Raw genomic sequence first — 27,793 nt, forward strand, 5'->3', positions numbered from 1 at the left:
AATCAAAACACTCAGTGGTTGAGCGAAGTGGTGCTGGCCGAAGCAACTTGAAACCAATGGCCGAGAATTCGGAGACAAAAGGGGGAGAACTGGCTTCAGGGAAGTAGGCACTCAACCAAATTGTAGGACCCACAAGGGGCCTCCGCCATGGGCACGGTCGAAAACCAATGTGTTGGAAAGGCCAATGTATGCTTTGGTGATCTTGTCGGCCCAAGTACAAATGAGGCAGCGACAGATCCAGGACAACAAAAAGGCTACGTACTTTTGCTTTGACACCGAGCCACTTTGTTTTCGGTACTGGGTCAGGTACAAGGTGTAGCTGGCATTCCTAGTGAGATTCAGGTCCCAACTGATCCGGGAACATTTAGAGCCCCCATTGATCTCCTCGCTAGAGGACTACAGGCCAAGGAGAGCTCCGATGTCCAAAAGGATTGGTCCCATCATCCCAAAGCTGAAATGGAAGCAATTGGTTGAGTGAGACCAGAAATGGAGAGCTGCATGAAGGAAATCGACGTTGCAGGGATAAGAGATGATAGACATCTGGATGGCATCGTAGATTCCAAGTCTTTTCCACTCATCAGCCTTGGCAATGGTCATCCTCCTTACCCACGCATCCCATTCAGGGTAGTGACCAGCCCAATGTCTCTTGATGGCACCACCCTTGTATTTGAAGTTTGGGATGCCCTTGCAAAATAGAAGGCGCTCGGCTGGGTGTTCTAGGAAATTCTAGAGAGATTGAGTGGCTGAAGGGTCTTCAAAGGTGGGGCCAAGCAAAAAGTGCCCAGAGCGTGGGATCAGTGTATCAAGGTTTACGGTGGGGTAAAGGCTAGCTCGCTTATCTTCGTATTTCTCGGCGGTAGTTCAGTTGTCGACGACCACTTCTTCTTCTTCAGCCATGTTACCTGAAGTTGTAGAGTGAGTGGCTAAGAGGGTTTTTTGAAAGAGAATGAGGGGAAAGTGAAAAGTCATCACGCAACAAAGCAAGGTTGAGGGTTTAAGAAGGACTCTCGCTCTTCTCAAAACTCAAAGAGAAATTATGACGACCATGGGAAATGGAGATGAAACCCAAAAGGCGTAAGCGTCGGGATGCCATTGGACCACGTGTCCATGACTAATGGCCTTTCAGCTGCGCAGTCACGTCTCATTATGGCAAGTCAGAAGATATTTTTGAGCAAAAATTGAGATTGACACGAGTTCCGGGAGCTCCTTTAATCGACCTCCCAACTCATGGAGGGCATTGTTTACACCCAATTTACTCTCTCCCTGTCATGGTCGAAAGGGACCTTGGTCGAGGACTGGCCCGGCCAGCAAGGTGGCCAATCATGTACTAACATTCTCGGTCAGGAATCATTATATCGGCCAAGAAGGCAGACCGTTGCCAACTCAGGTGGTTTTTTTGTGGTTGAAGCAGTGAAGTAGTGGTGACCTGAGCATGGCTGAGTTTTGGTCGATATTTGGGGAAACCGAACTGTCAGTTACACCTCTTATAAATAAGCAGGAAAAAGCAAAGATGGGCATCAATCAAAGTAATAGAAAACCCGCAATTTTATATATCCTTCTTTCCTTGCACTGTATTTCCTTTTAAGAATGGTGTGAACTTAAGGTTACTCTTGCTTTATGCACCCTTTTGATTTGCACTGTAGATTGTTCACGTTGAGTGATTCAAGTAAAGTTCATTTTAAGCTTTCTTTGGGACTCTCCGTTTGCTCTGTTATCCCTAAGAAATCCTCAGATTACCGGGGCATGAGTAGAACCCTTGAAAGCCACAGTGAATCTGTGTCCCGATACGTATCAGACCATATTGTAGCGTTTGCAGGAATTTGAGCATAACACCTATCTATAGGGATATTGACACTGTTATTTTATGTAAACAAAGCTATCAAAGCTGTTATATAATCCCCCCCCCCCGCCAAAAAAAAAAAAAAAAACCAAAAAGAAATAGTATATTTCATTGTTGTTTCTGGACTTTGTTTTAGAGTGCAAGTCTAATCTCATTCTTGAGATGGGTAATCTATACATAGTCTATAAACAAGCATATTTGTGGGGGGTAGAGTTAATACAATTGAGGCTATGGATATTGATATATGTAAGGATAGTTCCTTGATTTACATTCTAGATTTAGTTGAATACTACTTTTAACATTCCAAGTATTTGCCTCGCAGGGAAGACTAATTGCTCTGTCTACCATTCTAGTAATGGTGTTCTTTGTTGAGGTTGTCTCAAGGTTAGGTATGGTGAAGGTAAGCCTATTTGGTATAACAAAAGAATGATGAGTAGAAGAAAAGTGGGACAAGATCTACTCTTAGTTCATGGCAATTTATGGGTTGTTGCCTTCACATTAATGTATTTCTGATCATTATCTGCTGAGTCATTTTTTGGTAACCTATGTTTGTTCCCATTTAGGAACTTGAATTCTGAACTGACTTCAGAGGAACACCATTTTTTTGTTTTGGTTATGTCACGCCCCTATCCAGATGTAATAAATATTGCCACATTGGGGTATGACTGGGACAATCACACATCATCCCAACACCTACCAAGATCGCAGATATAGTGTCCCGAGCCATAGTCTACCCTGTCATTACATCTTGATAACAGAAAGGAACGTAAAAAAAGGAATAAATCATTCCAAATACAGAGTTAGCGGAAGCGAAATTAAATTAAATCATGTGAAATTATAGAGCATCGATTCTCTAATGATAACACATATTATGATTCTAACATAAGTAACCATTCATTACTCCCCCTATAATAAACATTCAGTTTATACATAAATGTGGAATGAAGACAAGAAATAATAAAATAACAATTAATTGCCCTAAGGGCATCAATCTTGGGTGTACATCTACATGCAACCCATAGCCACTGGTTCCACTTGATTCACATCCAACGATGCTCATCCAAGTAGTACCTCCGGCATAACAACTAAAAGGGGTTGCGCAACGGGGTTAGCTACACTAGATAGTGAGAGAGCAAAAGGGAATGCACATACACCATACAATCAATATCAATCAGAATGATGCATGCCAATGTTAGATTCATTTTCCACCTAACACAGTTCTATCGGTCACATATATGGTACTGTGATAACTTGGGAAACACTGAGGGTCACTTTTCCTATTGCCCCAGTGAGAACTCAATTATCACAAAGGGACCTGCGCCGGTAGAAGCCATCATGACCACCCAATGGCAAACCCAGATAGCCATCACTACCCCTACCCTGGCCTCTCCCACCTCCACAGACCGCAGGTGCTCAGACTATCCAACACATAAACCCCTGTTGGCAAGGGTTGTAACATAAGGGAACAAGCAACCTAGTCGCAGATATAATATATGCAGGTCCTATCGTCCCGAGAGGTATTCCGGGTGCATTAATGTCCCATTCCATCTAGTACCCGGGTACCAACACGGCACGGTACATACAGATCAGGATGACATACAGCAGTTTTCATAATTTAAATAAATTGGGGTTCTGGTACCGGCACACCCGACACCGTAGCATGATACAATGGTGAGCATGCTATCACATTCATAACAAATCACGTTTGGATAATAAAGCAATGCACACAATGCTTATAAATATATACTAGAATGCTTAAGGTTAACAATTATATAACATTCAAACCCAACAAAATCACCCAAAACCCACTCACCTAACACGGGCATTGCCCTGTGTGGTTGACATGAATCTCACCTGGGCTTCGCGCTCTTCATCAAGTTGGGTCGCCTAGGAATACAAAATAATCATTAAAGTATGTATTGAATGGTCCCATGCTAGGCCCCTAAGGTTAAAACCAAGTTTCAACCAAGACAGCATGAGCGGACTCACGGGCAGCAAAGGTGAGTCCGTCCCTGACTCCGTTTAGGCCAAAAGGTAAAAACAAAATGAGTGGACCCATGAGTGGAACATCATACTTGAGTCCAGTGGTGGAACCATTCAACACCTGTGACACACTTAAAAGGGAGCGGATCCATGGGCAGATGTGCTTCTTGGGTCCGCCCCTACATCCGTTCAATTTTTTGAGACAAACCCGAGAGCAACAGGTCCCGGGCGGAGGCAAACAGAGTAAATCCGTGCCTTCGTTCACTCAGGACAACACACAGGATTTATATTGGGCGGAATGATGGACGATACCATGATAGATGGATCCGATCGTTCGTCCGCCGACAGTCTCTTCCAAGATTGCAGAGGGCTTTTGCTCTAGATTGAAGCTTGGAGTGCCCCATGCTCTCAGGGACAAGGGAGAAGTGTCTAAGCCTTCCTAGGATCACTAGGTCCTAGGCTCACCTTAAGGATCCAAGATCCTACAAGGGTTGGGTCACACATTGGTCCAAGGGTTAGGATTTAAGGTTCAAACCAAGGTTTCATTGTCCATGGCTATAATTATAGCATTTAAAGGCCTAGGTCATCATTCATTAGAGCTCCCAACTAGGGCCAAGTTTCACCTTGAGTCCTAAATGGAACCCTAGGTTAGCCCTAGCTCAAGAAACCAACAAAACAAAGAAAAATGGGGAAGAGCTAGGTTTGGGGGAGCTTACCTTGGTGAGTTTCCTTCTTCCAGCCACTCTCTCCATCTCTTCTCCTCCTCTTTCTCTTCTCCCTTGGGTCCGGCCAGCTTGGGAGGAGGTGTGAAGCTGCCAGCCATCTTTGCATAGCTTCCACCTTCTTCCCTTCCCCTCTTATTCCTCTTTTACTTCTCCTTCTTCTTCCTTCCTCTTCCTCCTTCTCTTTTCTCTTGTCTCTTCTCCTCCACAGTTTATGGGGGAGGGGGAGAGATAAGTGAATGAGAGGGGTTTAGGTATCCTTTAAGTGGTTAGATGGGCTTTAGGGTGTGTTTGGTTTAGGTACCCCAAATCACTTAGTGGCCCTAGGTCTTTAAATGGGTTTTGGTTTAGGTCTTAGGGCTTGTTTGGCTTTAGCCATACCCATTAGGTCCATTAGGTCACGTTTGGGGTGCACCCTAAGTCTATAGGACTCAGTTGTCCACTAGGGTCTGTTTGGCCTAGGCTAGGGTGTATAAAACCTATTATTCACCTGGTTAAGCCTTATGAGCCCCACTTCATGGCCCACTCAACCAAGAAATGGTGAGGGCAGAGGTCCATATGGTCCAAAGGTTCAATTAGGGTGTCTAGGACACAGGCATGTGGGTCCCACAAAAAAATAATCCAAAAAGGCTGATGACAGCACGAGCGGATTCAGCAAGAGTGAGTCTGTTTGTAACTCTAGTGCTGCTGTCATAGCCTAAACTTCAAGGAAAGTTGCGGGGATTTGTCCTACACTTCCAAGTCTTCAAGGGGATTCTTATTATACTATTTCCAATTCAAAGTCATTAGTGTTGACCATGGCCATAAGGCATTACCCATTGGGTAAGGTCTAAACTGCCCCGGGGTATAGGGGTATATCTGGGGTACGGGTGTAACATCCCCCCAACCTTATTAAAAATTTTGTCCTCAAAATTTGAGGTAGCCCGAGTCTCAAGGTATGAGGGTTTTTTTAATCAATGCTTGGATTACCCATCCTTAGACTAAGTCAAGGGTCAGGTGAAGGTAAAGCAGTGCCTGTATGACACAACAAGTCAAGTTCTTCAATTCTTTCTTCCTAGGGTTTCATTACCATAAGGAGGTGGTTCATAGTAACCCTAAGCTTGATTGGGTCAAGATTCAGTAGTTACCACATTTCAGAGGCAACCACACTGTCTTCTACACTAAAATTGTGTCATAATGAATAGGGAGTTCTCCAGATCCCCCAGATCAAGTGATGCCACCTAGGTCTTCATTACTCCGGTTACCATTGGGTTGCAGGACTTAAACTACCTAGTTCTTAGTGCAGGGTTTACATTCTGAATGCTTCTACTTCGGGTCATTTCATTACCTAACCCAACTTCAGGATGATTTGGAATATTGATGGGACCTCCATATGTGTCACTCCCAGCACGGAGGGAACACATTGGTGACCCATTACTCCCTTCATATCTGGTGTTGGAAAAGGTCTTGTTACATCCTTCAGTTTTAGCTTTCACAACCTTTAACCCTATCGCACGGTTATCCCACAGGGGAAAAGTCCATACCAGTCCTCTCTCGAGAACCACACAATCATCTCATCGGTTAAGTTCGAGTCAATTCCTTTAAATAGGGTCCATTACTACCTACCCGGTCATTAGTACATTTACCCCCTACTGACCTAGGGTCTGATGGACCAGGGTCAGGGTACAACTAGCTATCAGGATAAGGTCGATCTAAGGTCATAGCTGTGGCTCAGGAGAACGAATCTACCACACACAGGGTGATCAGACACATTATATATTTATTATCACGCCAATTATAGGTATAAGTTTAGTTATTACATTCATATCCCTATGGACATATCTATAACCTAGGTCGAACCATAGGAACAAACAGTCTTCGGGTATGATTTACTAAGTCCCTTTTGGAAACCAAGTCACGGTGTAGGACTCTCTCTATGAGTTTATACAAGGTTTGGATGAACCAAGTAAGGTACAGATAGAGTAGTCACTAGCTTGAGGTGTCATGACTGATTCCCAAGTACCCGTGGTCTTTATGGCTCGTCCAGTTAAACCTGCTCAAACCAGCCTAGGGGATTCCTTCCTGCAAGCCTGGCTAAGAGTTGAAACCTATATACCCCTATAAGGGTTTCTACACCACGTAGGTTTAGGTTCCCTAACTAACGGGGTCTACGGATTTGCATCCACCAGGGTAACTCTCCATTTCTCGCATAGGAGGGGAGTTACAACACACACTGATGCCTGCCATCTCATATTGGCTGACCCAGTCGGGTATAAATCCGAATCCCTTTAAACTTTAGGGCCTTGACTAGACTTAGGTGGTTCCCACAAATGGGTCACACAACAAGGGTGTCCAACCTAAGGTATAGGCATAAATTCATCACATATGGGTGGGGTTAAAAGGTTCCCAAAATCTGGGCTCAAAATCCTAAAAGAAGTCGGGCGGATTCACAAGCGGTGTCAATACTCTGGGTCCATTCGTGGCTCCTTCGCAAAAATAAGGAGAGCGGACTAATGGGCGGATGCAGAACGTGAATCCGTTCATTTATCCGTTCTCAGAAGACTCAGAGACCGAGAGGAAATGAATCGAACGGATCTATAAGTGGACTCATAAATGTGGATCTGCTCCTTGATCCGCTCAGGCTAATACTCCAAAATTTTCAAGTTCTAAGCGCGACGGATTGACCGGCGGAGTCACGATAAGTGCTTCCGTTCGTTTGTCCATTCGTGGAATTTTAACAAAACAGAGCCCTGAGTTTTAAAACTCAGTTTTGGCTCCAAAGAGGGGAAACACAACCGCAAGGGGAGAGGGCTTTACAAGGTTTTCGGTTAGGCTTCCTAGCACTCCTTTGGGTGGATTTCTTGTGATCTCAAGCCTCAAAGTCCCTTCTCACACTTTCAAGGTAATCTTTCTCTTCCCCATTCTCTTCTTCTCTTCCATGGTAGGATTTGCTTGTCTCCACATATTCTTTTCCTCTTATAGACCTTGGGTTATGCCTCTTTATCTTTTTTCCTTCCTTCCTCCTCGGATTTGGTATGGATAAGCCTAGGTTGTGATTGGATATGATTTTGTTTACACTTTCATGGCCATAAATGCCAAGATCATGCCCAAAATTGATTTTAGGCTAGGGTTTCGGGTGTAAATCAAGCCCTAATCGATCAATGGCACTATATGGTTAGATTCCTTGTTTGTGCATTGTAGTTCTTAAAATTTTAAAGCCTTTGCAAGCATTTGAAGATTGTATGCTATGGTTGTCAAGTGTAGTAAGATTTGCTTAGATTGGTTCTAGGTTTAAATTGGGTAAAACCCCAATCCTTCAATGCTTTGAGTTTAATCCTTTATATGCCCTAGAATCTCATAGAAATTATCTCATTGTCTTATCTCCATACATCCCCTCTTGTTTGTAAGATTATTGATAGGACTCTTGAAATCCATCCTTTATTTTCCAATTAATTCATTCACTTGGTGCAACCTCAATGCATTATTTATTTATGGGATTATTTGCAAAATCCTTGGCACTCATCTCCTTTTTCCTCAATAAATAAATCATTGTCTCTTTGTGGGGTATCTCATTCAACATCTTGTTTGCTTAGCATTAGTTAAAATATAATACTCAAGAGCACACACATTGCTTGTGTTAATCTCATATTTTAACACTAGGGATCTTATGTAGACTTCATGTATGATTTGACCTTGTTTCTTTTCTTCTCACATACCTCAAATGGTATCCATAATCCACATTCTATATTCTCATCATTCACATATGTATATTTGATTTTCCCCATCAGGTATAACCTTCTTTTCAATTCATTTCCCTATCATTCAAGCATTCCATTTCTATAATTGATTTGCCAATTGTATGTCATTGATTTCATTGGGCTCACATTTATTGTCCTTTGGTTTATGCCCTTGTGTATAGGAAATAATTAATGGTTCCCAAAAGAAGAAGGGACCTTTCCATTGTGGCTTCCATTCCTACGGCTTACAATGTACACCGATTCATCTCCAAAAAGGCCAAAGGGGTCTACAGAGAGCATCTTTTTCACATTAGGATCCTCGTAGAAAGAGACGTCATAGTTGAGGAGCTTTTAGCCTACAAGGTGGGGGCTAAATTTGAGAGACTGCAGTGGACCAACATACTCATCCAACTAGACTTCTACTATCCCACACTGGTCAGGGAGTTCTATACAAATTTAGTCCTGACTAAGGAGGAAGATGATGAGTACAAGCTGACTTCCTATGTGAAGGGAGTTATCATTGGTTTCACTGCAATAGAGTTCGGGATTCTTCTCAGCGTACCTTCAGAGGGTGAGAGGGTGTACTATCCTCTAGGCAGTCATCCAAATTAGTGTCTTCCTCTAGATGAGAGGCGACAATTGTTTAAGCCAATGACAGGTTCGAGGAGAACAAAGATCTTTCCAAGTTCCCTCCTTCACAGCGTGTCTTGATTTTCATAGCCAGGACAAATTTGGCTCCTTCCAAGGCTCACAGCACATTACCTCCTCTGATGTCTACAGTTCTGGCTCATTCTCTATACACTGGCCAGCCCATCTGTTTACTTCACTTGGTTATGCAGCATATGGCCCACGTGGTAATGAATCCTGCCCGAAACAACACCTTACCCTATGGTTGCCTGCTTACTCGGAGTTTCCTATTCTTTGGGGTTGATCTAGACCATGAACCCAAGGGAACATCCACTGAGGGACCCATTGGATTTAATGCACTGCAGAAGATGAATCTGTACTATGATTATGACAGTGCAGGAGAGCAGGTGCATTATGGGGATGGCAGGGGGCCAGGGAGGAGGATGAGGATGACAGTGATGATCTAGAATTCATGGGCTCAGGACCCTCTATAGCAGGTACTTCTAGTGCACCCAGGGGAGGTAGCGACATCATGATGGCTATTCGACGACTGACCCTGAGGGTGACGGATGGCTTCGATGATGTCAAGAAGCAATTCTCTAATCAGTCTCAGCTTCTAGAGGGCATCGAGAGAGAGTTGAAGGATCTCAATGCTTTCTTGGGTCACGGTGGTAGAGGGGGTGCACGTGCCTAGCTCACTTCTCCTCCAGCAGTTCTTTGGAGTTGTATCATTTCAGCTCTTGTTTACCCGGTCCTTTATGGATCTTTGTGGAACTCTTTATTTTGCTCTTTTTCGCTTAGTTTTTCCTTTTCTCCTTTTTCTCTTCTTCTGATCAGGTGGTTTGGTGAACTATTTGAACTTTTTATTTTGGTGGATGAATGCAATCTTAATTCTGGATGGAACAAATCAGATGTTTTGAATTGGCATAGGTGAAATCTTATGGTTTTGGGTCAAAATGGGCAAAACCATGCCCAAACAGGAATTCAAAACAGTTGGGAAATATATATATATATGTACTGAGTAAAAGGAATATTTGCACTGATTTGTTTAGATGGAGATACTTTTATCAACTGGTTTGAGGGAATTGATTTGGCATAGGAGTTTTTGGATTTGATTGAGGTTTTTGGAATAGGGGGCTCCTTTGGAGCCATGATGAAAGAAATATATATATATATTTAATCCATTGTCACTTATGAATGATATCATATACATACCCAATTAATATCTACTTAGGGCCCCACCAAGCAAGTACATAATTATATCTCAAAAAAACTGTGTTTCGAGTTCTAAGTTCCATATTGCCTATTATTATCTAGATTCTTGTTTCCACTCCAATCAGTTTTCTCCCTAAGTCTATACACAATCATTTATGTTTTTGAAATTTTTTTTTTTTTTTATAGAACCAATTTGTGGAGAGTAAATCAAGAAGTTACACTGGACTATAGTCAGTGCAGAGCATCACACTCTGATACCACTCTGTCACGCCTCTATCCCAATGTAATAAGTATTGCCACATAGGGGTATGACTGGGACAATCACACATCATCCCAACACCTACCAGGATTGCAGATATAGTGTCCCGAGCCACAGTCCACCCTATCATCACATCTTGATAATAGAAAGGAACGTACAAAAAGGAATAAACCGTTTCGGATACAGAGTTAGCAGAAGAGAAATTAAATTAAATCATGTGAAATTATAGAGCATCAGTTCTCTAATGATAACACATATTACGATTCTAACATAAGTAACCATTCATCACTCTCCCTATAATAAACATTAGTTTATACATAAAGGTAGAATGAAAATAAGAAATAATAAAATAATAATTAATTGCCCCAATGGCATCAATCTTGGGTGTACATCTACATCCAAGTCACAGCCACTGGTTCCACTTGATTCGTATCCAACGGTGCTCATCCAAGTAGTACCTCCTGCATAACAACTAAAAAGGGGTTGCGCAACGGGGTTAGCTAAACTAGCTATTGAGGGAGCAAAGGAGAATGCACATATACCATACAATCAATATCAATCAGAATGATATATGCCAATGTTAGATTCATTTTCCACCTAACACATAATTCTATCGGTCAAGTATATGCTACTGTGATAACTCGGAAAACACTGAGGGTCACTTATCCTATAGCCCCAGTGAGACCTCAATTACCACTAAGGGACCTACGCCGGTAGAAGCCATCATGACCACCCAGTGGCAAACCCCGATAGCCATCACTACCCCTGCCCTAGCCTCTCCCACCTCCACAGACCGCAGGTGCTCAGACTATCCAACACATAAACCCCTTTTGGCCCGTAGTATAAGGGAATAAGCATCCTAGCCGCATATATGCTATATGCAGGTCCTATCGTCCCGAGAGGTATTCTAGGTGTATTAACGTCCCATTCCATCTAGTACCCGGGTACCGGCACAGCACGGCACATACAGATCAGGATGACACACAACAGTTTTCATAATTTAAATAAATTGGGGTTCCGATACCAGCATACCCGGCACCGTAGCCCGATACAATGGTGAGCATGCTATCACATTCATAACAAATCACGTTTGGATAATAATGCAATGCGCACAATGCTTATAAATATATACTAGCATGCTTAAGGTTAATAATTATATAATATTCAAACCCAATAAAATCACCCAGAACCCACTCACCTAACACGGGCGTTGTCGTGTGTGGTTGACATGAATCTGACCTGGGCTTCCCGCTCACCATCGAGTTGGGTCGCCTAGGAATACAAAATAATCATTAAAGTATGTATAGAAGGGTCCCATGCTAGGCCCCTAAGGTTAAAACCAAGTTTCAACCAAGACAGCACGAGCGGACTCACGGGCGATCTCAGTAAAGGTGAGTCCGTCCCTGACTCCGTTTAGGCCAAAAGGTGAAAACAGAGCGAGCGAACCCACGAGCGAAACATCATACTTGAGTCCGGTGGTGCATCCATTTGACACCTGTGACACACTTAAAAGGGAGCGGATCCACGGGCAGATGTGCTTCTTGGGTCCGCCCCTGCATCCATTCGATTTCCTAAGATAGACCCGAGAGCAACAGGTCCCGGGAGGAGGCAAACAGAGTGAATCTGTGCCTTCATCCGCTCAAGCCAACACACAGGGTTTATATTGGGTGGACTAACGGGCGGTACCACGATAGATGGATCCGATCGTTCGTCCGTCGGCAGTCTCTTCCGAGATTGCAGAGGGCTTTTGCTCTAGCTTGAAACTTGGAGTGCCCCATGCTCTCAGGGACAAGGGAGAGGTGTCTAAGCCTTCCTAAGATCACTAGGTCCTAGGCTCACCTCAAGGATTCAAGATCCTACAAGGGTTGGGTCACACTTTGGTCCAAGGGCTGGGATTTAAGGTTCAAACTAAGGTTTCATTGGCCATGGTAGTAATTGCAGCACTTAGAGGCCTAGGTCAGCATTCATTAGAGGTCCCAACTAGGGCTGAACTTCACCTTGAGTCCCAAATGGAACCCTAGGTTAGCCCTAGCTCAAGAAACCAACAAAACAAAGAGAAATGGGGAAGAGCTAGGTTTGGGGGAGCTTACCTTGGTGAGCTTCCTTCTGCTAGCTACTCTCTCCATCTCTTCTCCTCCTCTTTCTCTTCTCCCTTGGGTCCGGCCAGCTTGGGAGGAGGTGTGAAGCTGCCAGCCATCTTTGCATGGCTTCCACCTTCTTCCCTTCCCCTCCTATTCCTCTTCTACTTCTCCTTCTTCTTCCTTCCTCTTCCTCCTTCTCTTTTCTCTTGTCTCTTCTCCTCCACGGTTTATGGGGGAGGGGGAGAGATAAGTGAATGAGAGGGGTTTAGGTATCCTTTAAGGGGTTAGATGGGCTTTAGGGTGTGTTTGGTTTAGGTACCCCAAATCACTCAGTGGCCTTAGGTCTTTAAATAGGTTTTGGTTTAGGTCTTAGGGCTTGTTTGGCTTTGGCCATACCCATTAGGTCCATTAGGTCACGTTTGGGGTGCACCCTAATTCCATAGGACTCATTTATCCACTAGGGTCTGTTTGGCCTAGGCTAGGATGTATAAAACCTATTATTCACCTAGTTAAGCCTTGTGGGCCCCACTTCATAACCCACTCAACCAAGAAATGGTGAGGGCAGAGGTCCATATGGTCCAAAGGTTCAATTAGGGTGTCTAGGACACAGGCATGTGGGTCCCACAGAAAAATAATCTAAAAAGGCTGATGATAGCACGAGCGGATCCTCGAGCGGATTCAGTAAAAGTGAGTCCGTTCATAACTCTGGTACTGCTGTCATGGCCCAAACTTCAGGGAAAATTGCGGGGCTTTGGCCCACACTTCCAAGTCTTCGAGGGGACTCTTATTATGCTATTTCCAGTTCAAAGTCATTAGTGTTGACCATGGCCATAAGGCATTACCCATTGGGAAGGTCTAAACTGCCCCGGGGTATAGGGGTATATCTGGGGTACGGGTGTAACAGGTTATGCTGTGGACAGTTGATTGTGTTCATATTCGGGTTGCACATCATGCATGATATCATTGTTCTAACTATGATCACGATTCATTTGGCCGTGTAGAGGATGATAGAGAGTTCGATTATTTGGTAGGGAGTAGTAAAGGACCAGAGCACTGGGGAAAATTTCATGAAGAATGGGCAGCCTATAATAATGGAAATATGCAATCCCCCATCGACTTGTTGCATCAATGGGTTGAAGTGGTTCTTGAATTGAGGAAGATCAAGAGAGATTACAAGATTGCCAATGCTACTCTCAAGAATAGGGGCCACAATAGAATTGTAATTAGCAAATCAAATCACCTGACCTAAAGCAGCTTTGGATTTATGACTTTTAGTTATTTTAGGGTACTAATCCCTGAAAGTTACAAGGCCATGACAAACTGATTGTATAGATTATAATTTGGAAAACATAGAATATTGAGTTTTATCTAATCATTGGATGTGGATTTGCTATATTGATTTTTTTTATAAACTTGAATATAATGACTTATCTGAAGTGTAGGAAGTAGAGCACAAGAATGAGATAGGTTTTTACCCTTTATTCTCTCTCTCTCTCTCTGAAACTAGACAAGACTTCTAAATTTATATTATAAGTTTTTGAAAGTTTGGTGCAAAAATTGACAGTAGAAAATAAAAATGGTTTTTCTTTATCCATGGATGATGAGTTTTACAAATGAAGCTGCTACTAAACTTGCAAATAGGGCCAGTGAAGGAGGTCTTGTTTGTGGTCATTTCAGGGGTTTTCTTTTTTAAGCAAAATGTATTCTTATGGTTGATTTAGGAAAGATCCAACCAGTTGTAGATAGCATTTTTTTTGAGGTGAAGTTGAAGAAGTCTGTTGAATGTTTGCAATTGAATCAAAATTCAATGGTATATAAAAAATGTTTGATCTCAGTATGATTCACTAAAATTAAAATTTTGGTCAGTCGGATAAGTTGTCTATTTCAAAATTTTAGTGCTATGTTTAGGGAGAGGGTTCCCTACACTGTCTGAGTGCAATTTCGAGCCAATAAGGTAACTCTTTTTGGAATCTAACAAATGGTGGAGGGGTATTTATGACATATCACCCCCTTTCATAAACAATGATATGTGAGGAGGTGAGCAATTTCATTTTTGCACTGGTGTTTTATTAAACTTTTTCCATTTTTTTTAAAGAAATTATTAAGAAAGAGCCTTAGTAAGTGCAAGTTAGTATAATGAGTTGGATTACAAATTTTAAAAATTTTACATTGATTTTACATCAATTTTACAGCCGACCAAACAACTTAGTAAAATTAATTTCATTTCACTTCCTTTGCAACCAAACAACTTAAAAGGGAAAAAAAAATTCCCTTCCCTTCCCTTCCCTTCCCATTTCCTTTTTAACGAAACAAAGCCTCAGTGGAGGCTGGATGAGTTCGGAAGTAATGTGGGACAAACCGTGAAAGGGCTAATTGACCGAGGAAGGTCTCATTTCGGATCTCTTCTGGGTCTTTAATGGTACGACGTTCGGTCAAACCTTTGGCATATGAGAAATAACAAGGAAAGGAATAGCCTCTCAGGTGCTGAACTGTCAAGCCTAGAACTATGGTTTATAAGGTTCTACGCTACCCATGTTGTTTTTGGATGGTTCTAAGTAGACACCATAATGAAGATCACGACAAACCAAGAAAGAAGCCCAGAGATCCGAGTTGGCCAGAGGTTCGTGCAAGACAGAGGTTAACCAAACTGGAATACTTGAGAGATTATTGAAGGGTGTGAAAAGGACATCTGAACGGTTAGAGGGGAGTTGGAAAAAGAACATGAAACATTCAGACAGAGGACGGAAGGTGGGGTAGTCCCTGTTACATAGAGATGGACTAAATTCTGGAAAATAAGCATGTAGCCACAATTGGAGAATCCAGAAAGGACTTGCTCCATTGGTGTAGCTTGACCGGACCAAGTCATTATAGCCTTGGTAAAGGTAAGATAAAACTAAAGAGGTTAAGTTTATTGGTTGGTCATTCGCAAGCGAATTGAGTAGTCCGAAATAAGCTTTGGTGATCTTATCTGTCCGGGTGCATATTAGAGACCTACAGACTCAGGTTAGCAAAAAGGCAACATATTCCTGATGCTCAATCTTTCCTTTGGACTTACGAAATTGCCTAAAGTATAATGAGTAACTAGACCGTTTGGAGAAATCCAGTCCCCATTTCTCACGAGACCTAGTGGAGGCTCCATTAAATTCTTCTCCAACACGTTTGAACCTTATATGGGCAGCTATATCAAAAAGGGTAGGACTCATTTTCCCGTACCTGAAATGAAAGGAATTGGTAGAGAGAGACCAGAAATTAAAGGCTCCTAGGAGAAGGCTTTCGTTGCAAGGGGTGAATATGGTGGACATGTGAATGGCATTGTAAATACTAAATACCAAGCTTGTGCCATGTATTTTCTTTGACTTCGAACATCCTAGTTACCCAAGCTTCCCATTCATCAAATCAAGAAGGCCAATGCTGGAGAAACGATTTAGTATTTTTTTTTTGGAGGAGGAGGATCCATCTCAGAAGGGTAGATGTTCATCGGAGTTAACCGGAAATTCTGGGATATTGGTACAGAGGGCTTTTTGAAGATTGGGACCTAATGAAAAGTGAGAAGGATTGGGAACAAGTACCTCAACATTGACGACTTCTTGGAGTGAATCATGCTTTTCCTGTATTTGCTCGATCGCTGCTTGCACCTTATCAAATGACTTAGTGCGGCTCATATTTGGAGAAGAGATGAAGAGTTGCAGAAGCAAACTAGGAAGAAGAAGAGACTCGCAAGTTTAAAAAAAGGTTGAAGTACAAAAGGATCACATTTTTTGGGAAGGCGTGAAGAAAAAGCTGCCAAATTAATATTTGACGAAAGGGACGCTGCCACGTAAGTTTTTCAAAGTCAGATGCCATATCACATGAAAAGGTCGATGACTTTATGCTGTTTTCTCACCTATCTTTAAGGTGTCACAATCCTCGTTGAACTCTTAGAGCTTCGATCTCATTCAAAAGGATTGTGAGGGACATTTTTTATACCCTAATTTCAACTAGAAGGAAAAAGACTATTTGGATTTTGGGTTCAAGTTGACTGAAGTTGGTCCGTATTTGATCGGGACAAGGCACGTGAATGCATGACTGATTCGTTATGCCTTCATTAGAGAAGTTTTGAATGATTAATAAAAGGAGGTTGTAACCATTCATTGTAGGGTATGGGTAGGTGGTTCTAAGAACCGTCCAAAGTATAAATAGGGTAGCAAAAGGAGGGCAAGGCATCATCAACTGAACCAACAAATCTGCATTATTTTACTTTTGTAGGAGGAGTAATTAGTATAAGCGTAGTTTCTTCCAATTGTAATCTCTTTCAAGAGGTTTTTTATGTACTTTTCATCGTTCGACAGAACGGTAGATCATAAATTTCAAGTGCCTTCAATTTTTGGTTTTGGTGTCGTCTTCTACCTCTCTGTTCCAATATGCAAGAAAGTCTTTGGAATACCTAGACAGGAATAGAATCCATCATCACCTGGAATAAATCAGAATAGTTTCCTCAGCCAACACCGGTCTCTAGGCCGGAGAATTTTGGTGGAAATAGTTTCTTTCAAATATATTGGGACTCATAATAAGAACAACTAAAGTTACTACCAAAAAATAAATGTTAAACTGATAAGAACAACTAAAGTTGGAGGGCAGAGGTAGTGCCATCTTGTAAAGCATTTTTAGGTGGTGCCTTGATGTTTCTGGTGGTCCTCTAAGGGACTGTAGGTCAGATTACGGTCCATGGGATCAAGTCATGATTCCCCAGGGAAACCAATTATAAACCAATTAGGGTATTGCACACCCTGGGTTAGCCCATGGTTGCCCATGGGCACCCTATTCAAATTTTAGGGTTTCCCATGGGCGTCCCAACTAGGGTTAGGTTTGATAAACCAATGCCCTGCCCTTCTGTTTTGTGTCCCATGCAATTATGGAATCCTAAACAGATGGAGAAAAATTCATCTCTGATCCATCACATGGAAAGAGGGATCCATCCCATACCCGAATGTGCAACAGAAATAAATCAATTCGGATTTCTTTCGCATCCCACGAATAATTAATAATTAAAAATAAGAAGAGTTCATGAAGAATTGCTAACCTGATGAGCCTCAAGTGTTGCTCCTCCAATAGATAGTGGTTCTTCCTCCAATGAGCACTCCAAGTAAACAGATCTGAACCTCCAATGGTGCAACCAAGGTTCTTCAAGCCAATTTCAAATGCTCTTCAACTCTTCAAGCATAGATCTGGGTTTCTAAAACTCTAACTCTCAATCACAGAATAGAGAAACAAGAAGAAGAAGAAAAGATCACAAGAGGGAGAGATGGACCAAAACACTCCAGGAGGGGGAGAGCCAGAAAACGTGGAAGACTGCCTCCCCTCCTGCGTTTTTGGTCATATTTATAATAATAGGATCTTAATTAAATCCCAGATGGATTTAAATAAATCCCTGTGAGAGTCTGACTCTCTCTCTTTGTTTGGCAATTATGTTTAAACTTAAAGTGCTTCTAAAAGGTGAAGAAGCAGAATCTAATAGGGAATGATTTAATTAGTTATTTTATTTAAATTTATGGATAATTACAATTAGTACCATATCCATTACTTAAATAAAGAACCAATTAATTTAGCAAATTCCAAATAACTCCCTACATGATAACAAATTATCATGTACAACCCCCCACTAATCAACACCATCATTATGGAATCTAGGGCATGTACATTTGTACTGCCAAGCCCCATTCCATAGTACATGTCCTTATAAGAGTGTCTGTGCATCTAATCGGGTCCCGTAAAACTCGATAAAACACTTTGTTCAAATAATCATATATAATCCATTATTTTATGTAAAATAGATTTTGCAAAAACTATTTCCAAAACGGCACTGGATCCAGATTCAGATCTGACCATACACAGACAATCTCAATCTTGGTGTTCCCCAATCGGGCAGTGGTGGCTATGTTGAATAACTCCTTTACTCATAAAGTGTTCATGTATTCCCAGAACACCGGCTTTGACTCACTTGAGTCTCAGTCATTGATGAACTAAAGAATGCGATCACACTTTACAGTGACAGGGTTCCCTCATGCAAAGGGTGTCGGTGACACATGTCTATCCCTTCCTACATATGGTAGTAATACATGAGGGAATCGACAAAATAGATTCTTCACCAATACACACATCAATCATGTGAGTACTCGCATTCGTATCCTAACATCATATGTCTAGGCATACCCAATGCGACGACCATATGATAAGGGTGCCCAGCCCAAACCCTAGTCGTGACTCCCATTTTAAGTAAAACTTACGGACACATAATGCTCAAAAAGTTTATATCGGATGTGATAATATTAAACCAAAATGTATAAAAGTTCAATATAAAGCATAACCGGATTGAACCAGACCGAACCGGGTTTTATGGACACACAAGTCCAACAATCTCCCACTTGTACATCAAAGCCAATTCCCTATACATTTTAAACCCATGCCCTCCATGTGTTTCTAAAACACTCTAGGAGACAAACCCGTTGTCATGGCATCAGACACATTTTCAGTTGTGTCCATTTTGGAGATACTCACGTCGTCCTGTTGGATAATCTCTTTGATGAGGTGACTTACGCTGCAAGTGCTTGTTCCTCTGATGATCCCTAGGCTCCTTAGCTTGTGTAATGACCCCTCTGTTGTCACCTCCAAATCTGATAGGAATTTCCTCAGCCAAATACCTTCTTTTGCTGCATCGCAAGCTGCAAGGTATTCTACTTCGGTAGTGGAATCGACTGTAGATTTTTATTTTGCACTCCGCCATACAATGGCACCTCCACCCATTAGATATACCATCCCAGACATGGATTTTCTGTCATCCTTGTCAGTTTGGAAATTCGAGTCTGTATATCCCAAAATTGGTAACTGATCAGATCCAAAAACCAAGAAATATTCCTTAGTCCTTCTCAGGTACTTGAGGCTATTCTTGACAGCACTCCAATGCTCCAGTTTAGGGTTAGATTGGTAACGACTTACCAGAGCTACTGCACAATAAATGTTCAGCCTCGTACACAATATAGCATACATAAGACTCCCTACTGCTGAGGCATAGGGATCCTCTTCATCTCTTCAATGTCCGTCTGAGACTGAGGACATTAAGATCTGGAAAGACTAACTCCATGTCAGAAAGGGACACTTCCCCGTTTGGAGTTCTCCATGCTAAATCTAGCTAGGACTGTGTCTATATAGGTAGCCTGTGACAAGCCTAGCATCCTTTTCTGGCGATCTCTCACGAGTTTGATCCCAAGGAAATAGCTAGCTTCACCAAGGTCTTTCATAAAAAACATTGTGGATAACCACTGTTTCATTGATGTAAGGAATCATACATCGTTATCCATCAGCAATATGTCATCTACATATAAAACAAGAAAACATACTGCCCTCCCACTGATCTTCTTGTAAATGCATAGTTCATCCATGTTTTGATCAAAACCAAATGTTTTGATTGATTGATCAAACCTGATGTTCCAATTCCTGGAAGCCTGGTTCAGTCCATAAATGGACCTATGCAATTTGCACACTTTTTTTTCTTCCTCCAAGGAAGAGAACTCCTCTGGCTGTTCCATGTAGATTTCTTCTTAAAGAAACCCATTCAAAAATGCAGTTTGTACATCCATCTGCCAGATCTCATAATCAAAGTGTGCGGCGATAGTCAATAAAATCCTTATGGATTTCATCATCGCCACTGGTGAAAAGATTTTCTCATATACCCTCTTTGGGTATAGCCCTTTGCCACCAGTCTTGCTTTGAATCTTTTAACTTTTTCATCCCCGCCCTTCTTCCTCTTGAAGATCCATTTGCAGCCAATTGGCTTAACGCCAAGTGGTGGATCAACTAGAGTCTAGACCTTGTTGGAATGCATCAAATCGATTTCAGAGCGCATTGCCTCCAGCCACCTAGTGGCATCAACATCCTTAAGAGCCTCAGAGTATGTCATCAGATCATCATCCAATTCAACCGATACCATGTGAAACTCTTCCATCTGGTTCCTCTTCGGTTAGAAGAGTAAGCCAGGTGGGTGGTCTAATAGTTCTCCCACTAATTCGAGGTTCTTCAGGTGTTGGTATTTTAACGGGTATGCGAATTGGTCTCACTTCTGGAAGTGAAGTTTCTAAGCTATCCAATAGCTCTTTAATGACTACAGGTTCGGACCTCTTGGTCAACATTTCTTCTTCCAGAAATGTGACATGTTTACTTACAATGACCTTTTGGTCAACCGGATCATAGAAATAATAGCCTATCGTGCCTTTGGGGTAGCTTAAGAAATAGCATCTTGAAGTCCTAGATTCCAACTTGTCTGTCTATTGCTTTCGCACATGTGCTATGCAATCCCATACCCTAAGGTGTTGAATACTGGGCTTACGCCCTTTCCACAACTCAAAAGGTGTCTTAGCTACAGACTTGAATGGAACCCTATTCAAGATATAAATCATCATTTCTAAAGCGTACCCCCACAAAGAGAGAGGCAGCTCACTATAAGTGAGCATCGTCTGGACTATCCAATAGGGTCCGATTGTGTCGTTCGGATACACCATTTTGTTGTGGTGTTCCTGAATTTGTTAGTTGACTAACTATCCCTTGCAATATGAGGTATTCTTTAAATTCTTTCGATAGACACTCCCCTCCACGATCTGATCGTAAGGACTTGACGCATTTATTTAGCTGTCTTTCGACCTCGGCCTGGAATTCTTTGAATTTATCAAAGGCTTTCGATTTTCTACTCATCAAGTATATTTAACCATATCTAGAGTAATCATCGGTGAATGTTATAAAATACTCATACTCATTCCTTGCTTATATGTTTATGGGTCCACACACGTTAGTGTGTATTAACTCTAATAGATCTGTGGCTCTAGTACCTTTATTGCTAAAGGGTTTCTTGGTCATTTTGCCTTGAAAGCATGACTCACAGGTGGGGAATGGTTCCACCCTCAGGCACTCTAAGGGCCCATCCCTCACCAATCTACTGATTCGGTCCAAATTAATGTGACCTAATCTTAGATGCCACAGATATGTTGAGTTCACTGGAGTTGCTTTCCGTTTTAAATCAACATTCGAAACAACATTCGTTCTAATAGGGCAATCTAGGAAGTACAAGCCACTTTGCATATATACAGATGCCACAAAAGAATTATTAAAACGAATAACTAATTTAGAATTAAAGGAAAAACTATACCCGTCCAAAACAAGTTTTGAAATTGAAATAATCTTTCTTTTAAAAGAGGGTACTTAGTAGCAATCCTTTAAAACTAAACAACCAGAACTAAAATTTAAAGAGAAAATTACTTGGACACCCCCTGTACTATGGCCATTTTGCTTAGTCTCCCCAATGGTTGAGACAATTACTTGAACACCCCCTACAGTTTACCATTTCTTTCAAGTAGCCCTACCCGTTAGTCAGTCACCGTTACCATGGGTTAAATATTTTATAAATGCCTAAACTACCCTTAAGGTGTAATGAAGTGACATATTTTCCCCCCTTCTCTTTCTTCTTCTTCTTCTTCTTCTTCTTCCTCCTGCAACAACAAAAAAAAAAAAAAAAAAAAAACCAGCAACCATGGCTGAAATCACCAACCCGGAATTTGGGTAGTTTCAGAAAATCAGCAACTCAAGGTGTCAGATTGACACCAAACTAAGGTCGAGGGAGCCTTTTAGGTAAGCCAATAATGTCCAAAAATATCAGACATAACTGGTTTGATTGTAAATAACCTCACATTCAAAGCTGTAAAAAAAAACCAGAAAAATAGGGCATCGCCATCCCCTTGGAGAAAAATGATTACACAACATCAAAAATTTGAATCAGCCTCTGATTAGGTTCGAAGGTCCTTACCATAAGAGGGCCAACAAATTCAGATGTAGATACTCTGGACTTACGTAAGATTCAGATGTAGGGATCATACTTTGGAGCAAACTTCAAAGAAAAGAGTCTAATCTGTAATAGTAATCTACAAATTTACTTGTTTTAGTATTCTTGCGTTCTCTCCTAAATGATGTTTGATTTCAAGCATTTCCTGTTTCGTCTGCAAAAGAAATCCAAGACAAGTTAGTACAGGATAATTGAAATAAAAACAGGGGGAATGCAAACCCTAATCCTTTAAAATCAAGAAACTAAAGAAACAGAAACAAAAGGCGGATAAAGAAAAACCTAGAGCCGTTCACAGCAAAGAACGATTGGGAAGCTTAAAAAAAAGGAAGGAGAAGAGGAGTCAACTTACCATCTTCTCTCTGTTATATACCATCATGGGCATGGAATCGGATTCGTTGGGAGAGAAGGAAAGAGGGGTTACAGGACTTGAAGACTCGACCTTGAGGCTCGATTTGCTGCTATTGTAGGAGTTAGAAAGCAGAGGTGGAGATGAAGGAAGATGAGGAGGTAATGGGTTTGAATCGGCTGCAGATCGCCTTCTTTTAGCACCCCAAGAGAACGAAAACAAAGAACCAAATCCATATTTCTCTTGGGCTATCAGCTGCGACAGTTGAAGCAGGATTTCAGCGGCTTCAAATTTGTCATCATCGAAAAAGTTGCTGTTGCTAAAGCTCCCACTGTTGCAAATCTGATGTAAAAGTGCGTCAGATTTGCAACTCCATTGTTACCGCCGGGTACAGATTCAGATGTAGGTACTCTGGACTTGCAATTTAGGTGAGTTAAGACCTGGACTTCAGAGGTTCTAGATTTAGGTATCGAGTTCTAAAATCCCCTGTTGATTGGGTTCGTATGAGGGGTTAAGAAGAAGAAGAAGAAGGGTACTTTGGTAATTTTAATTTTACTGTTTTCGATTAAATAGGTGATAAGGGTACAATAGACATTTTCATTTAAACACTAACAGTAGGCTAACACCGTCAGGTTTCGGGGGGTGTTAAGTAATTGTTTCAAGCGTTGGTAATCGTAAGCAAAATGGCCATAGTACAGGGGGTGTCTAAGTAATTTTCCCAAATTTAAAATAAAAGTCCCCACAGCCATTGTCATGGTCTCAGCTCCAATGCCCATCCGAAGACGCACCTCATTTCTTTTTAGGTTCCTTGTCTCCTTAAACCTCTGCAAATCATTGCAAATGTGAACAATGGAACCACTATCCACCAACCAAGAGTTGGTCAGTTCAAAAGACAAATTAGACTCATAAAGTACGTGAACATCACATGTGCCTTCTTTAGCAACCTCTGTTTCATCCTGCTTCTTGTCTTTCAGAGTTGCTAGGTATGCACGCCAGTTCCTTTTCCAGTGACCCTCCTTCTTACAATAGAAGCACTTGCCTTTGCCTTTATTGCCAGATGTCCCACTCTTAGGTTTCAGGGGCTTACCCTTACTTCCCTTTTTCTTCTTCTTCCCATTTGAAGAAGTCTTCACATCAGTTGCATTGACCTCAACCTTATCCTTTTTCAAGGAAGCTTCTGCCTCTACCAATTCGTTAGCAAGCTCGGTGAGCTCCATCTCTTATCTGACATCTTGTAAGACATCTTAAAGGGTGCATAGGTAGAAGTAAGTGACGCCAAGATCACATTGGTCTTGTATCGCAGGCCAAAATCAGCCCCCATGGATTCCAATTTTTCAAACAAATTGATCATTTTCATTACGTGATCCATCACTGGAGTCCCTTGGGACATCTTGGAGTTATGAATTTGACTCACCACATCAGAATGGGCGTGTGTCAACTGCCTATTGAACAATTCAGCAAGCTTACCCATTTTACCACTAGTGGTACGTATATCTTTGTCCGAGTGCAGAACTGACTTTTCCAATGATCCTAGGATATAAAGTGATGTCTTGGAATCCCTCATGAGGAAATCTTGCATCTCTTCATTTACCTCAAAATCATTTGGGTCGGGTTGAGGAGGAACTTGTTCATCTAAAACTGTGTGTAGTCTTTCTGCAGTCAAGAGCAATTTAATACTCCGGTACCAATTGACATAGTTTGTACCATTTAATTTGTATTCGCTAATGAGTGTTAACAGGTTGGAATTAACGACAACCATTAAATAATGATCTACACATGTACAAGTAAAAAAACATATGCATATTAACAACCATTGAAAGAAAAATTGAGCACACACATCAATGGTCTTTCATGATTTGGGTCTCTCTTATGACCCAAAAGATGAATTGAATACTTACAACCCTTGTATGCATAACTTACCCTGTTGGGAGTCATTATACACACCATGGTAGTGTGGACTAAGCTGTTCGCCTCATGGGCTTCCAATATTTTTGACCACCTGGGTGTCATGCCCCGATCCTGTTGGCTGACATACACCCAAGTCATGTATTTACCTATTGCATTAATTAGAATCATGGAATCATGAAAGATGGCCCACAATTGCAATGCCCTCTCACTATCCATACCCCAACTTATTTAGATAGAGGTAAATACAGATAATCATATGCTAGCGGTCTTGGCAATGTCCTGTCGGCTTATGCGGGGTCATATCACATAATTTCTACATTTATCTTCAATAGGAGGCCATGGACATGTCTTCTAACTTAGACTAGTCCATATTATACATATATTATGATTAAAGAGGGATTAATCAATTCTCACATATCATGGATGGAATTAAACAATATAATTAATCAACATTAATTAAAAGTAATTATGGGATGACGACATTTTTATCAGAAGTAATTAAAGAACCCTCCCAATAAAAATAAAAACTAATAACTTGGGTGCATCAATCATACCATGGATGCCATGCCTTGATCATCTCCTCCGCCCGATCACATCTTCAAAGTAGATGACTTGCATCTCCATAAGCTTTAAGCGCCACATGTGGACCACCGTCAACATGCCCTGGGAGTCCTAGGTCCTCTAAAATTATAATGGAAACCTAGAAAAAATATTCTATACACTTTCCTTTCCATAATATGGAAACTCCGCATGGAAAAACCAACCCATCATTTGGGCAGCCCATGGGGTGGAGTACATTTCTTTATAAAAAGATAGGGGGAGAGAGAGAAAGAGAGAGAAGCATCACATCCACCCATAATCCCAATGCATCGCATACATCAAATTACCATCCATTTTATTAGAATGCCATTCCCATAATCATATAATAACATAATTTCATGCATGAGCATCATTAAAGCAAGTAAAACAAAAAATATGGATTTCTTCAATTATTGAACCACCACATCACATGTGATAACATGTATCCAAGCCCTTAAAATTAAAATCACATTTTAATTGCAAGTGGGTGGAGAGAGGGATCTCCTCACCCATCTACTTCCTCCAAAAAATAAAAAAATAAATAAAAATTCTGTTTTGAAAAGAAACACCTTTTTTTTTTTTTTATTAAAGCTGGAGGGTAATCCCTTGCACAGCCCGCAGGCCACAGCCCCATGGGCAGCAGCCCGCAAGCCACCACCCGCAGGCAGCAGCTCGCAAGCATGCAGCCCGCAGGCAGCAGCCCGCGCATAGGCCCTGTACTGGCTGCTGCCAAGGCCACTCGTGTGCAAGGGCTAGGGCAAGGAGAGAAGGGGGCGTGCGCAGAGACTTGGCAGCGTGCGTTCCTCCCACATAAAATCACGATCAAATAAAAAAATTAAAAAAAAAAAAAATTTAATTTATCATCAGCCCCACTTTTATGTCATGTTTCAATAATTGGAATAATAAATTAACACAAATCCATCATCACATGGGAAGGTTGTTACAACAACCATATAACCACCCATGTGCAAATTCAATCAAGAATTTGAAACTTGCATCCCACTCATGATAATTACATTAAACAATTAATTATTTGATATTCATGTGTGGGAAAGGTGGCTCTGATACCACACTGTAGGTCAAACTACGGTCCATGGGATCAAGTAATGATTCCATTGGAAAACCAATTATAAACCAATTAGGGTATTGCACGCCTTGGGATAGCCCATTGTCACCTATGGGCGCCCTATTTAAATTTTAGGGTTTCCCATGGTCGTCCATGGGAACCCTAGTGCATCCCAACTAGGGTTAGGTCTGATAAACCAATGCCCTGCCCTTCTGTTTTGTGTCCCACACAATTATGGAACCCTAAACAGATGGAGAAAAATTCATCTCTGATCTCACATGGAAAGAGGGATCCATCCCATACCCGAATGCGCAGCGAAAATAAATCAATTCGGATTTCTTTCGCATCCCATGAATAATCAATAATTAAAAACAAGAGGAATTCATGAAGAACTGCTAACCTGATGAGCCTCAAGTGTTGCTCCTCCAAAAGACAGTGGTTCTTCCTCCAATGAGCACTCCAAGTAAACGGATTTGAACCTCCAATGGTGCAGCCACGGTTCTTCAAGCCCATCCTAGATGCTCTTCAACTCTTCATGCACAGATCTGGGTTTTGAAAACCCTAACTCTCAATCACAGAAGAGAGAAACATGAAGAAGAAGAAGAGATCACAACAGGGAGAGATGGACCAAAACACTCCAGGAGGGGGAGAGCCAGTAAACGTGGAAGACTGCCTCCCGTCCTGCATTTTTGGTCCTATTTATAATAATAGGATCTTAATTAAATCCTAGATGGATTTAAATAAATCCCTGTGAGAGTCTGACTCTCTCTCTCTCTTTGTTTGACAGTTCTATTCAAACTTATAGGGAATGATTTAATTAGTTACTTTATTTAAATTTATGGATAATTACAATTAGCATCATATCCATTAATTAAATAAAGAACCAATTAATTTAGCAAATTCCAAATAACTCCCTACATGATAACAAATTATTATGTACAACCCCCCCACTAATCAACACCATCATTATGGAATCTAGGGCATGTACACTTGTACTGTCAAATCGCATTCCATAGTACATGTCCATATAAGAGTGTCTATGCATCTGATCGGGTCCCGCAAAACTTGATAAAACACTTTGTTCAAATAATCATATATTTTATGTAAAATAGATTTTGCAAAAACCATTTCCAAAATGGCACTGGATCCAGATTCTGATCCGACCATACACAGACAATCTCAATCTTGGTGTTCCCCAATCGGACAGTGGTGACCATGTTGAGTAACTCCTTCACTCACAAAGTGTTCACGCATTCCCAGAACACTAGCTTTGACTCGCTTGAGTCTCAGTCATTGTTGAACCAAAGAATGTGATCACACTTTGCAGTGACAGGGTTCCCTCAGGCAAAGGGTGTTGGTGACACATGTCTATCCCTTCCTACATCTAGCAGTAATACATGAGGGAATCGATAAAGTAAATTCTTCGCCAATACACACATCAATCATGTGAGTACTTGCATTTGTACCCTGACATCACATGTCTAGGCATACCTAATGCGACGACCATATGATAAGGGTGCCTAGCCCAAACCCTAGTCGTGACTCCCATTTTAAGTAAAACTTACGGATGCATAATGCTCAAAAAGTTC

The 27,793-nt window shown here is 41.5% G+C and overlaps 1 long non-coding RNA gene across 1 annotated transcript; it reads left to right on the forward strand.

Annotated features, from left to right (window-relative positions):
- The first annotated feature begins 2,160 nt into the window (after positions 1-2,160).
- LOC122652663 lies at positions 2,161-25,386 on the forward strand. Its single transcript, XR_006331629.1, has 4 exons — positions 2,161-2,240; positions 5,081-5,085; positions 16,689-16,693; positions 25,376-25,386. It is a non-coding gene; the product is annotated as an uncharacterized LOC122652663 (long non-coding RNA).
- The last annotated feature ends 2,407 nt before the right edge of the window (positions 25,387-27,793 follow it).

This window comes from Telopea speciosissima, chromosome 2 (assembly GCF_018873765.1).
Source record: "Telopea speciosissima isolate NSW1024214 ecotype Mountain lineage chromosome 2, Tspe_v1, whole genome shotgun sequence".
NCBI classification, from domain to species: domain Eukaryota; kingdom Viridiplantae; phylum Streptophyta; class Magnoliopsida; order Proteales; family Proteaceae; genus Telopea; species Telopea speciosissima.